Raw genomic sequence first — 13,626 nt, forward strand, 5'->3', positions numbered from 1 at the left:
GTCCAGGTTATTTTTGCCTTAAATGATTACCTTATCAAAATCTTCATTCATTTGACCAAACAGAGTTAGTCAGAGAAACATACGGAATACTTTTTCTTCTGGAAAACAAACAAATCTTAAAATGACAGCATTTTATGAGAATTAGCTAATTTATGTACACCACTGTTTCTTTTTCTTTGTGTCTGTTTTCAAGAATTCATACAGGAAAACAATCTATACTGGTATCAGCTTAAATTTAAAAAAAATTAAAAAACATGTTTCATGTTCATACTTATTTAAGGAATCCGAACAAATAAATGCATTTAAGATATGAAGTGCCTTCCTTTATATGTTTAATTGTCTCAAAATCTTGGCTGAACTATTGACAGAATTTACTGGAGCCTTTCATGAAGTTATATGGAAATTATAGAGCATGATAGTGTGTCTTTATCATGTTCTGACTTTTGGCCCTTGATAAAATATTCTTATTTTAATCAACTCACTGTGGAACCCACTTAGAAATTTTAGTCAAATTGGGAGTATATATTGAGACCAAGTTTTTACCAAACCAAAAATTAGTCATTTTCTTTATTTTTCAAGGAATTTCTTCCATATCTACTGACATTTTCTTATTTTTCTACCTCCTCCTCCTCATTATTATTAATCATTTTTTCTCTTCATCTTCCCTTTTCTCCTGTTTCTCCCTCATCTTCTTCTTCAAGAAGTATTTTGAGTGTTTACTATGCTGCTGCTGCTGCTAAGTCACGTTAGTCATGTCCGACTCTGTGCGACCCCGTAGACAGCAGCTCAGTGGGCTCCGCCGCCCCTGGGATTCTCCAGGCAAGAACACTGGAGTGGGTTGCCATTTCGTCTTCCAATGCATGAAAGTGAAAAGTGAAAGTGAAGTTGCTCAGTCGTGTCTGACTCTTTGCGACCCCATGGACTGCAGCCTACTCGGCTCCTCTGTCCATGGGATTTTCCAGGCAAGAGTACTGGAGTGGGGTGCCATTGCCTTCTCCAGTTTACTATGTTAGGTACAGTGTCATAATTTGATTCAGGAATATCAATCCTTGAATGTATTATCATCTTCAGAAAAGATTAATGGTTAAAACAATGCATGATAATAAAATATTTTGCCTAAAACTACTTTCAAAATTAGAAGCCAGCTTGGAACTGAGCTAACATCTCAAAAAACATAAAAAAAGTTGTTGGTTCCCACCCGCACTCTGTTTGCTGCTAAGTCATTTATCAGATTCCTGGGGACATAGACCCAAAATGTGTTAACTGTATATTTCTTGCTCTTAGAACTGTTGTGAGTCAGTACAAAAATAAATTTCTGATTCTGTACTGTTAATAAGAGTAGTGCAATATTATATGAAAGAAGGCAAATGTTGTATTTCATTTTATTCAACAAGCTTTCATTGAATTCTACTGAGTGTCGGGCACTTCAGAAATGCCAAGCTAGAAAGACAAGATAGCCCCGTCTTAGTTCATCTGAGTAGAGAATGTTCTGTCTTTAAACACCAATTCAGATTTATAATATTAAGTAATTTTGTTCAGCACAGATTGGAATTCAGAAAGGCACTACCATGTCCAAACCAGTGCAGAAAAAACAAGTTAACATTTGGTGTTGTTCTGTGACATAGGAAGAGAAAATGGGATTATTACCAAACATGGGATTATACAGTTGGCCTGATATTAACCATCTCTTTTATCCAGCCATATATATTTTAGAGAAAATATTTTTCTTTAGAAACATTAAACTTTCTGACAGAAAAAACCATGTCTAGAAAATGTTTTCCTATTCATCATTTTGAGTGATAGACTAAGTGGTTGTACTTTCAGAACCTTAAAGCTATCTCTGCTAGAATAGGTATTTCTTTTTAATGCTGAGAAGAATTACTTGACCACATCCAGTGGTTATTTTTAAAGTCTACCCAGTGGTAAAAGAATCATTTTAATGTGTAGTTATCACTTACTTTATAATTACAACCCTATTAAAGTCTTACCTCTCAAAAAGCTGTGGTTCTGCTCTGAAAAGAACAGAGGAGGTTGTCATTTGGGGTGAAGCTCTTAAAGTGTATTTTCAAGTTGTGCTTAAATTTACTTTGTGAGGTTCCCTAAGATACTGGTGTGCTCCATAGTGGTAAGAAAAGGATGTCATTTAAACCCTATTTGGAGAACCTTCTCCTTAGGTGGTCCAAGAGCATTCATAGGGTTCATTTTTAATCCATTAAAAAGTATTATACTCATTTTTAAAGGTTTCTTACCCCATAAAGCCTATCACTTTTCCAGTTGGTTTGTAAGATACACGTGAAGCCATTCTTATTCTGTTGCATCTCTGTGAGTTGAGAAAAGAACGACGACCAAAGCAGGTCGCTAAAACGCCAATTTACTTTCAAATATTACAGTGAAGGACGGTTAAGCTTATGACCTTGTTGCACTGTGCTTATATAACTTTCCTTGGGATTTTTTTTTTTTTAATCAGGTTTATTTTCCCTTTGAGTCTGACTTCTAGTGCCCAGAAGTTTTCTTTTCAGCGGTGTTTATATATTTAACAGAATTTTCTGAGGTGGGTGCTACAGAAATTTCACAGCATGGGTTCACATTGGACTAAGACTTTGTATACGACTTATATCAAGTGGAAAACTTGATGGGCATAAGCTTTAAAAATGGCTTTTTTTGTGTGCTCTATATTTGAAGCTTTCGTCTGTATTTCCTGTTGGGCTACAGTGTTTTCCAACGTTGCTATAAGAGAACAAAGTCAACATTAAAAAATAATTTTTTTATTGAAGAATATGTTTTTCCAAGTAAAGTCGTTACCAAAGAGACTGTCATGGTGGGTCATCATTCATGTGTAGCACTATGTTGCCCTTTTGCATCTTGAGATATAAATTCTAAGTCATAGTTAAATAAATATCTATTTATTTAGAGATAGAAATAAACCACCCTAAAGCCAGACAAGGAAAAAAAACTTTTTGAAGACTGTTCCTTTTGGAGGAAAAATAAGCTTGTTGTTGGCTATTCCTAACATTGTCCTCCGTGTGGTAATCACATGACAATCAATTGTCTAATGTCCTGTACCGCATTAAAAGGTTATTTTTGTCTACATAAAATAGACCTTTTAAGTTGAGATCATTGTCTTGATTTCCATTTCAATGCTATTTGTGATACATGGCACTTGAAGCGATCACAGTGGAACCCTCACATTTATTCCAAAAACAATTATTAAGTTCTAAGAAATTAGTTAGTGTTCGTTAGACCTGGACTGGTCTAAGATGATCTCTGAAATAGCAAGAAAAATGCTGCCTTAAATTAATAGTATTAGTAAGCTATGCATTTGGGAGTCAGGTAGGGAAGGTAATCACCAATCTTAAAGGAAAAATAGATTTTATATAATTCAAGAAGGAATTTAGACCCTGACCCAATCCTCGGCATTTAGAACATAAAGTTCCTTTATAAGCTGGCATATGTTGGCAAAATATCTGTCTGGAAAATACATAGTTATCAGTTCAGTTCAGTCACTCAGTCGTGTCTGACTTTTTTCGACCCCACGAATCGCAGCACGCCAGGCCTCCCTGTCCATCACTAACTCCCAGAGTTTACTCAAACTCATGCCCATCGAGTCGGTGATGCCATCCAGCCATCTCATCTTCTGTTGTCCCCTTCTCCTCCTGCTCCCAATCCCTCCCAGCATCAGGGTCTTTTCAAATGAGTCAACTCTTTGCATGAAGTGGCCAAAGTACTGGAGTTTCAGCTTCAACATCAGTCCTTCCAATGAACACCCAGGACTGATCTCCTTTAAGATGGACTGGTTGGATCTCCTTGCAGTCCAAGGGACTCTGAAGAGTCTTCTCCAACACCACAGTTCAAAAGCATCAATTTTTCAGCACTCAGCTTTCTTCACAGTCCAACTCTCACATCCATACATGACCACTGGAAAAACCATAGCCTTGACTAGACGGACCTTTGTTGGCAAAGTAATGTCTCTGCTTTTTAATATGCTATCTAGGTTGGTCATAACTTTCCTTCCAAGGAGTAAACGTCTTTTAATTTCATGGCTGCAGTCACTATCTACAGTGATTTTGGAGCCCAAAAAAATAAAGTCAGCCACTGTTTCCACTGTCTTCCCATCTATTTCCCATGAGGTGATGGGACCAGATGCCATGATCTTAGTTTTCTGAATGTTGAGCTTTAAGCCAACTTTTTCACTCTCCTCTTTCACTTTCATCAAGAGGCTTTTTAGTTCCTCTTCACTCTCTTGTCATACGGGTGGTGTCATCTGCATATCTGATGTTATTGATATTTCTCCCAGCAATCTTGATTCCAGCTTGTGCTTCCTCCAGCCCAGCGTTTCTCATGATGTACTCTGCATATAAGTTAAATAAGCAGGGTGACAGTATACAGCCTTGACGTACTCCTTTTCCTATTTGGAACCAGCCTGTTGTTCCGTGTTCAGTTCTAACTGTTGCTTCCTGACCTGCATACAGGTTTCTCAAGAGGCAGGTCAGGTGGTCTGGTATTCCCATCTCTTTCAGAATTTTCCACAGTTTATTGTGATCCACACAGTCGAAGACTTTGGCATAGTCAATAAAGCAGAAATAGATATTTTTCTGGAACTCTCTTGCTTTTTCGAAGATCCAGTCGATATTGGCAATTTGATCTCTGGTTCCTCTGCCTTTTCTAAAACCAGCTTGAACATCTGGAAGTTCTCGGTTCACGTATTGCTGAAGCCTGTCTTGGAGAAGTTTGAGCATTACTTTACTAGCGTGTGAGATGAGTGCAATTGTGCAGTAGTTTGAGCATTCTTTGAGATTGCCTTTCTTAGGGATTGGAATGAAAACTAGTTATAAATCCCCATAATAATAATAGTGTTTTCAAAGCATGGTAGAGGAAGGAAATAAGTCTATTTGATAGTGTCAGGGAAAGTCTCAGAATAGATGAACCATATAGAATAAATACAAGGTGAGCTATACAGAAGTGGGTAAACCATGAGCAAAGTGGGTAAGTCACTGGGATGAGTATGTGGCTTATGAAAATTTCTAGAGTGTGTCATATGGCATATCTAACATTCATCTTAGTTGTTAAGTATACTTGAAAGTGATAACATTTATTTTAAAAACATTTCCCTCAAATTTTTTTTACTATTTCAGAATAACCTCTCTACTTCATCTGTCCATTTTCATACTTAATTGTGTAATTATTTTATATAACGCATTGTAGAGGTTTTTAATGCTTTAAATGATAGTCTGGTAATTTTCACCCTTGCATTATGTGCTAAAAATAATAATGCTAATATCAGAAATAATGTTGTATAATCTGCTTTGAAATTTTTAAACAACTTTTTGTACTTCTTTTTACATCCATTACATCATTGTATCGATCAATACATTAACTTATCCAAAATGGGATTGCTTGTTTAAATTAAGTAGACTGAACACCACCCTAAATGCCATCAATTGTTTTGAACCAGAATGGCTATTAAATTTTATTTGGTTTAGCATTTTCCTCTTCCTCATTAGTACATATGTGAATTAGGTATAATGTTCAGTGCTCTGTGCAAACCTGTTGGTGATTAGAATATGTTATTTAAACAAACAAACAAAACTCTGTCATAACCGGGCTATACAAATTTAAAGGATTTACCAATTTTTCTCATTGGTGAAATGCATAGGACTTCTACAGTGTCATCCAAATTTTTCACATAGCTGAGTTAAAGAGATTGACTGGAGTGACTTTGTTAATATAAAAAGAAAACTTTTTTTTTTCAAACACTATGACTCTAAAAGGTAAGCATGAAGATGGACCAGATATCTTAGTGCCTCACTGGTATTGCCAGCTGTGAATTTTCTTACTGTAATGAATCCCCTCATTTTTATTGCTGTGTGCAGGTACAGTGCTTCATTTTTCTTCCTACTTGGATTTTGTGTAGAATGCACACCCCATATAGTTCTTTAAATTCACACCATTGTGCAAACAAGTCAGTCTTTCTGTTCTCTCCTTTGTTAACTGTCAGCCTTGTAGAGCAACAGTTCTTTCATGCCCTCCATGAGTTGCTGAACTCTACTCAAATTAAACACTCTAAGATTATCAACAGACTACAAAGGTGAAGTGGATCTTTCTCTTTGGCATGTTTGTGTAACATTGTCTTGATTTGGAAGATACTAACAAATTTGAAATAAGGAAATAATAATAGTGAAATAATCATCTTACAGCCACCCCTTGTAAATTGGAACTTTGTGTCTACCATGTAAAGAGTAGGAAGAACAGAGGTATAATTTTTGCTGTCCTTTGAGGATTCAAAAAAAGTTACCTGTATAAAATGCATAGGGATTATATTTTTCATTCAAGTACCAAGTTGGATCACCTGTCTTCCACCTGCAGTGAAGCAAAATGAAATGTTCATGGAGCTTTGTAACTAAAGAGACCCAGGTTCAAACCTTAGTTCTACCACTTAATAACTAGGAAACCTTGGGCAAGTTCCTTCACCTTTCCATGTCTTCATTTTCTAATATATAAAAGTGTTTGCAGGTCTTCTTTGTGGATGTCATTTTAAGACTTACATAAAGTAAACTGTATAAAAGATTCAACACATGTTGTCTATTGTAGGTGCTCAGTAAAGGTTAGTTTCCATTATCATGCTCCTTTCCATCGTAATAGTAGCTGCTATGACACATGAACCTCAAATTCCCCAGTGGCTGTATGTACGTGCATATTAAGTTGCTTCAGTCTTGTCCAACTCCTTGCGACCCTATGGACTGTAGCCTGCCAAGCTCCTTTGTCCATGGGATTCTCCACACAAGAGTACTGGAGTGGGTTGCCATTTCCTTCTCCAGAGGATCTTCCTGGCCCAGGGATCGAACTTGCATCTCCTGTGGCTCCTACATTGCAGGTAGATTCTTTACTGCTGAGCCACAGGGGAAACTTGATGTGGTAGAGATTATCTCCACTCTGGGAATAGTCTGGGGCAGTTGTTGCGCATGAGCAGACAACCTTCTGTGTGGTGAGTCAGAATTCCAGTTCTCTTCCACTTGGCAGCTCTGTCCTGCACCCAGCCTTAGAGGACTTTACATTTTGCCAGTGGCCAAGGTACAGAGAGAACAGAGAAGGCATACCTACTTTAAAACACCATAGGAGGCAGGTGACATACTTTGATGCTGCATATATTCCACTGGCAAGAACTAGTTGAATGATGTCACCAAATACAAGAGCACTAAGAAATAGACTTCCAACTGGACATCCACTTTCTCATCACAACATATAATAAAGAAGTGTTCTAAGTCACTTCAGTCATGTCAAACTCTGTGACCCTATGTACTGTAGCCCCGCCAGGCTCCTCTGTCCATAGGATTCTCCAAGCAAGAATATTGGAGTGGGTTGCCATTTCCTCCTGTAAGGGATCTTTCTGACCCGATGATCAAACCCACATCTCATATTCCCATTGGCAGGTAGGTTTTTTACCACTAGCACCACCTGGGAATCCAATCGGACAACCACTTTGTCATCACAGTTTATAGTAAAGAAGAGAAAGAACAAATATGCATGGGTAATTTATCCTTCTCTGCCACACAGTTTATTCTTTGCCCACTTCACTGCCCCGTAATCAATCAGTTAAAACCCTGACTTGTAACAGTATAATGGGATGAGATGGAAGAATAGCTGGCTTTTGGGTCAGGTCAGTGATTATAATCTAGCATTTGTGTCAAACGAAACTTTCTTATTTATATAGACACAGTAAAGAGTCAATATCGTTTACTTTCTTTTCTACCAGGCATTTATCTTCGTTCACTTCTCAAATTTATATTCCTTAGGTCTGTAACAAAAGATAATTCTGCTGTGTGTGTTTTCATCTAAGTGTTGACAATAGATACAAGTCAGCAAATTTATTTATCCCATTTCTAAAGTATATACTTAAAGAACATTGCAAACTGTCGCAACCCAGAGAAACCTAGAGACCAGATAACTATATATAATGTGATATCCTGGATGGGGTCCCGAAACATTAGATAAAATGCCTAAGGGCATTAGACAAAAACTAAGGAAATATGAACCAAGTATGGACTTCAGTAAATAGTAATTGTCAATATTGGTTCATTAACTGTGATGAACATACCACAGTAATATAAGATGTTAATTGTGGGGGAAACTGGGTATTAAATATGTGAGAGCTCTATCATAAATTTTCTGTAATCTAAAACTGTTCTAAGAGAAGGGTTTCTTCAACAAGTACACTGGAGTCACAGTGGTCTTCGTATTTATTGGCTACCCAACAAATGTAATATGTCCTTCAGCCTAACTTTTATATTACTACTGCCAATAATTTGGCCTTTCCAGTAACTGTTAATAACAGGGCCTGTGCCTAATTAAAGCATCTTGCCTAGGTTTTGGCACTAGTAAATGCTTTAGAAATGTTTCTTTTCTCTCCCTCCCTTGATGTTTCTCATAAGTCTGAAAAGGAAAGTATGAACTTCTTTTAGGCTACTGAAAAGATCAGGCTAATAAATTACTCAATTTCATGACTCAAAGAAATACCAGGTATATATGAGGACATGGTCTCAATGTCCATATAATTTACTCTCCTTGTGCCATCTTTAAGATGTGCAAGAATGCACAAACCATTTTACTTATTAGAACAATAGTCAGTATATTTTTTTGTTTTGTAGTCTAAGAAAACACAACAGGCTGCATCATGATAATGAAAATGGTTCCTAGTTTTTCCTCCTCTGAAGTTTCTAAAATGTTGTTTAGTTGCTAAGTCATGTCCAACTCTTTACAACCCCATGGTCTGTAGGCCACCAGGATACAACCCCATGGTCTATAGGCCACCAGGAATGTTACTGTTTATACAATTAAACATATATTTATAAATATAAAACATAAATATAAAACTATATTTAAAAGTGACTAAAATCTATTCTTGAAAAATTATGTCACATCATAGTCTCTCAAATATTATACATTTACAGAGAGAGAAAGATTCCTTATATCAATAGCATGAATAGGCAAAGCACTTGTAAAAACAGTTTTTGCTTATTTTTATTTCTTCTCATTTAACTGCCCAAATTGTGTAATACTAGGATTTATATCTAAAGGTCACGGTCTCTGAAAATTCTATAGTAACAGACTTTTAAATCTCTACATATGTATTTTTAACTTCCTTGGTCTATTTCTTAGGATTATTCTGGTGTCATAATGATGATTTTTTTCTTTCTCCAAACACAATTGTACCCATTTCAGCAATATTTATATGTGAAAGGAAGTGGAAGTTCGAATCCAGATTCATTGACCCTTGAGATCTTATATTGACCTTAGTAGGTATTAACTCTTCAGATCAATAAGAGCTGTTATTGACCTCAAAGAAAAGTCAATATCTGCTTGTTAATTTTCAGCTTGAAAATGTTATACATTTTGTTCTTCATTATTACCCTACTTATATCAGGTTTTTTACTTTTTTTAAAAAAAGGTCTTTTTCTGCCAAAAGAGCATCATGTCAAAATATTTCTGTTTTAGTGTTTAAGAAGATAATCACTGGATATGGTCATCATTTTAGGGTTTTTTGTTTTTTTTGGTTTTTTTTTTAGTTTTTTAATGGTTAATTTAAATTTTTTGTAAAATTACAACTGTCTGAGAGTCATGCTGTTCAGAAAAGTGATTGTGTTTTATTTAATGTAGTTTTTAACACTTGAGAAACAAGTTTAAATAGTCTGTAGCTCATGGCAAGAGTATTCTAACATGTATATATGAGAAATGAAAAGAAAGTTAAATTGGAAATAAGTGGTCTGAAAAGCAATTAATTAATAATGTTTTTTACCTTTCCATGTATAAGTGTAAAAGATCAGTGGAGGCAAATGTTCAGTATGTAATTTTTATGTGGATAAACATTAAAAGCTTTCAGATAAGGACTTGTGTGGGTTTGAATTTTAAAAGCCTGAACTTCTAAAGTTTTATTAAGTGTTTAAGTTATAAATATTGGTAGAGAAGTGGCTTTTCACATCATCATTGTTTTGTATATTAACATGGAAATGTCAGGTTTTGCATAACTTGAAATGTCTCAGAATTGCCTACTGCTGAAATTCAAATGTCAGAACAATACTTCTGCACATATATGACTCTGATATTTCAGCTCTAAAAACCTCATAAATGATTCAGCATCACTTTGGCCTTGTTATGGTATAACTTTAAAAACAGGTAGAACGATTTCAATCCGGTTTAGAAAGTGCTAGTCTCATTCTGTCCAGGCCTGAAGCACTAATTTCTCAATCCATTAATGGTCATTAGTTCTTTTTAAAAACTATGTAACCATTTTGGTGAAGAATTTGAATTTTAATAAGGATTCTTTTGGTATTTTGCACAGTTGCAAAAATGAATCTGTTTTTTAGCTTATATTTTAAGCTAAAGATTGGCTTTTATCTTACCTCAATTTGTGATATTAGTTAATTGTCATGGAATCCTCAATATGAAAAAGTAAATAAAGACCTCTCTTTTTTTTTCAGGAGATGAATTGTTTCCAGGTCATAAATGATAAATAAAGACTAAATGATCTGTAGAAATTAACCCTGTACTATTAATTTACTCTTCCAAAGTTTATATAACATCTGTACATTTAAAATTGTAAACTTTAGAGCTGTAATGAGCCTTAGATGACAAACCTGATTGTCATTCTAGGAAGAAAACTGTATTTTGATGTCCAGTTCCTATGTATTGCTACTTGGTTTAATATTTTTTATTTAAACATCTCGAATATTGTTGACTACTACTGGTATATTAATAATTTGGGATAAAATTCCTTTACTAACCCTGTATTTTTATATTATTTCCTTTCTAATGGAAAGAAAGTCTTTCCCCAGGGGAACTTTATCACTTGAAGAGGCTTATTTTCATACATGTTCCTAATAGATTTACTTCCTTTCCTAGGATATTAAGTTATGACAATTAAAATAGACCAGTATTTTAATATGATAAAATTGATATGTTTGGTATCTTACTATTCTAGAAATAAAAAGCACCATTAGAGTCATAACATGGAGTGTGTACCTTGGCGTGTTTCATTTTTTCTCTGCTAGGAGATTAGTGGAAAATAAGCTCTGTAAATTAAATTTTATTGCAAAATTATCTTCCGATGTTCAGCAGTGAAGATAATATAGAGTGATAAGGCTGGAGTGGATTTTGTATAAGGCAATTACAGCATGAAGGCTACAAATCTGAATGAAAATTTGCTCAAGCTTTCCTATAATCTGTAGAAAACTTCATTTTGGAATGTTTAAAATTGTCTCATTTTATGCAGGTAATATTATACTTAAGGTATATTGCAGTTTGAAAGCAGCATTACTGAATGGTTTTAGTGACCATTATCAGTGAGAGGTACAAGAAAATACATACTTTCTCATACTTGGAAAATTATCATTTCAAAAAGTCTCTCTGCTGCTGGAGTTTCTTCTCTAAAGCTTGCTTTATCCAGTGAAGCCATTTCTCTTTTTAGATAACTATTTCCCAAAATTAACATTAAAGTGTCCACTTGTGTATTTCACTCTCACCTTGGCACATGTAAGGAGGGACTTCTATTCCAGATCTTCATTGTATAATTATATAGCTGGCCCTTTAGTAGCTTTATTTACACCTCGGTTCCTGAGTTTGGCCTTTACATAGTAATTACAAACGGATAAGAACAAAGACATTGTTCTTGAATTATGTAGAAAATTGGTTTGGAAGGGCCTTTTACAAGTAAACTTGAAGAAGAAAATGTGAGTGTATGCGTATGCACAAACATATATGTACCCCCTCCCACCCTGCAAACTCCAGTTCATATGTGTTTTCTGGCCTTATGTTCTTCTTCCCCACAAATCCATCTGGGCTCATTTGGTGGGTGTCTGATATGAACAAATTAGTGTCACAAGGTACCAGAGTGATGGAGACAGATTACAGTTGTATCAGCATTGAGACTCCATCCCAAGGAATTGAACATCCAATAGCATTATACACCAGGAATTATTAGAGGGATATGTTCATTACGTGATGTATAGAGAATCCTGTCATCGTTTAAAGAAAGAAATCCCTTTAATAAATAGTAGACTAAAAAGGAAAAAAAAAACCCCACAAAACACAGTTTTCCAGAAGAAGTTACTTTTTACTTCATCCAGGGAGCTTGGAAAAGATAATTTTATTGATTTGGCACACAAAAATACTTATCAAATACTTATCATAGACTTAGCATGTAACCATTACTTTAGGCATTCCATCCAGCTAGACTGACTCTAATGCCGTCATGAATGAAGACTGTGGAGGTTTCTCAAGATGAAAACAGCCCATTAAGGAGTGATCTGAACCAATTTCGAGAAGCAGAGCCTGAGACCTGGTCTGTGAAACTTTGGCTAGGAAAAAGTTCACTCAGCGCTGGGCATATACCAGCTCCGCAGGCCCCAACTTTATTAGTCTGGAGATAAGCTGATTAGGTCTTGTCAATCAAAGGTGCCCATATCTCAATTGAGAGACACACACTCTCTCCATTTTTCTTTAAGCATTGAAGCAGGCAACAAAGAGAGAGATGTGTGGTATGCATCCCTACGGTTGTCGCCATGCAGGGTGCAAGGGTCCTGTGATGATGTGATGACTGTATTAAAGAGTACATCAATTTGTTTTAAAGTGTTTTGATTTTTTATGGTGGCATTAAGAGAGAGAACATTGTGGTTGCAGCTTTACTAGAAAGCAAAGAGTTCTAGAAGAAGAAAAAAAAAAGTGTCTCTTTGAAGCCTACCAGGGCTTTGAATCTTGCTGTGCCAATGGGCGCTTAAGTGTTCCTGTAACTGGCAACCTCAGATCCACCATCAGCTTAGGAACTACCTTCCTCTCCAAATTATTCATGTAGAGGAATAGGAGGAAATGTTTAAATTGACCTAAATGATAGTAATGTTTATCAACCCCAAGTTTTTATTTATTTTTTCTAGAGGATTTAAGATTTTGGGTGAACACACGACCTGTAATGATTATAGTGACGTACCTTGATTTGGTTGTAAAGAAAGAAATGCTGTTAAATGTTCCCCAAGCATAGATTGGTAGCATTGCTCCACTGAATTGTTTTAAACACAGTAATGAATGCCTTGCTTTACATACCTGGAAGGTAAATCTGACTAATAAATATAAGCCTGTCAAATGGAATTTGGTAGAGCTTCAGCTTGGGACCTCATCTAGTCAGTATTAAGAAAAAGATGGAGCGATGGTGTAGGGGGAAACCTGGCCTTTTGTTCTTCACATCTAAAGTTTGTTCACTGCAGGCCCCTTTCGCACTTCAAATGCAACAACAGAAATAAGCCCTTTCTGTTCCTCTCTCACCCTACACACACACACACACACACACACACACACACACACACACACTCACCCAGTGCTGCTCTCCTGCAAGGCCACGTTGCCACTGTGGCTTATCTCTTCATCAGCTATTCTTCCCATCACTCCATCCATTTCCCACTGACCAATCAGGCAGCCCTCTTATCAAAGACCAGTGCTTGTGTCAATAAAATGTGAATTCTGTGCACACTGAGCCACAGCCATTCTAGATGTTGCTTGTCACAGAACAGAAAGGCATTTGCGCTCCCCAGACTTGAGTATCTTTACTAGCCGTCCTATGAGAAAAACAAAGATTTTAGGAGACGA

The 13,626-nt window shown here is 36.0% G+C and overlaps 1 protein-coding gene across 8 annotated transcripts in view; it reads left to right on the forward strand.

Moving 5' to 3' along the window:
* VTI1A (vesicle transport through interaction with t-SNAREs 1A) overlaps positions 1-13,626 on the forward strand; it is a 364,408-nt gene that overhangs the window by 96,006 nt on the left and 254,776 nt on the right. The window lies entirely within an intron of this gene.

Source organism: Odocoileus virginianus, chromosome 7 (assembly GCF_023699985.2).
Source record: "Odocoileus virginianus isolate 20LAN1187 ecotype Illinois chromosome 7, Ovbor_1.2, whole genome shotgun sequence".
Taxonomy (NCBI): Eukaryota; Metazoa; Chordata; class Mammalia; order Artiodactyla; family Cervidae; genus Odocoileus; species Odocoileus virginianus.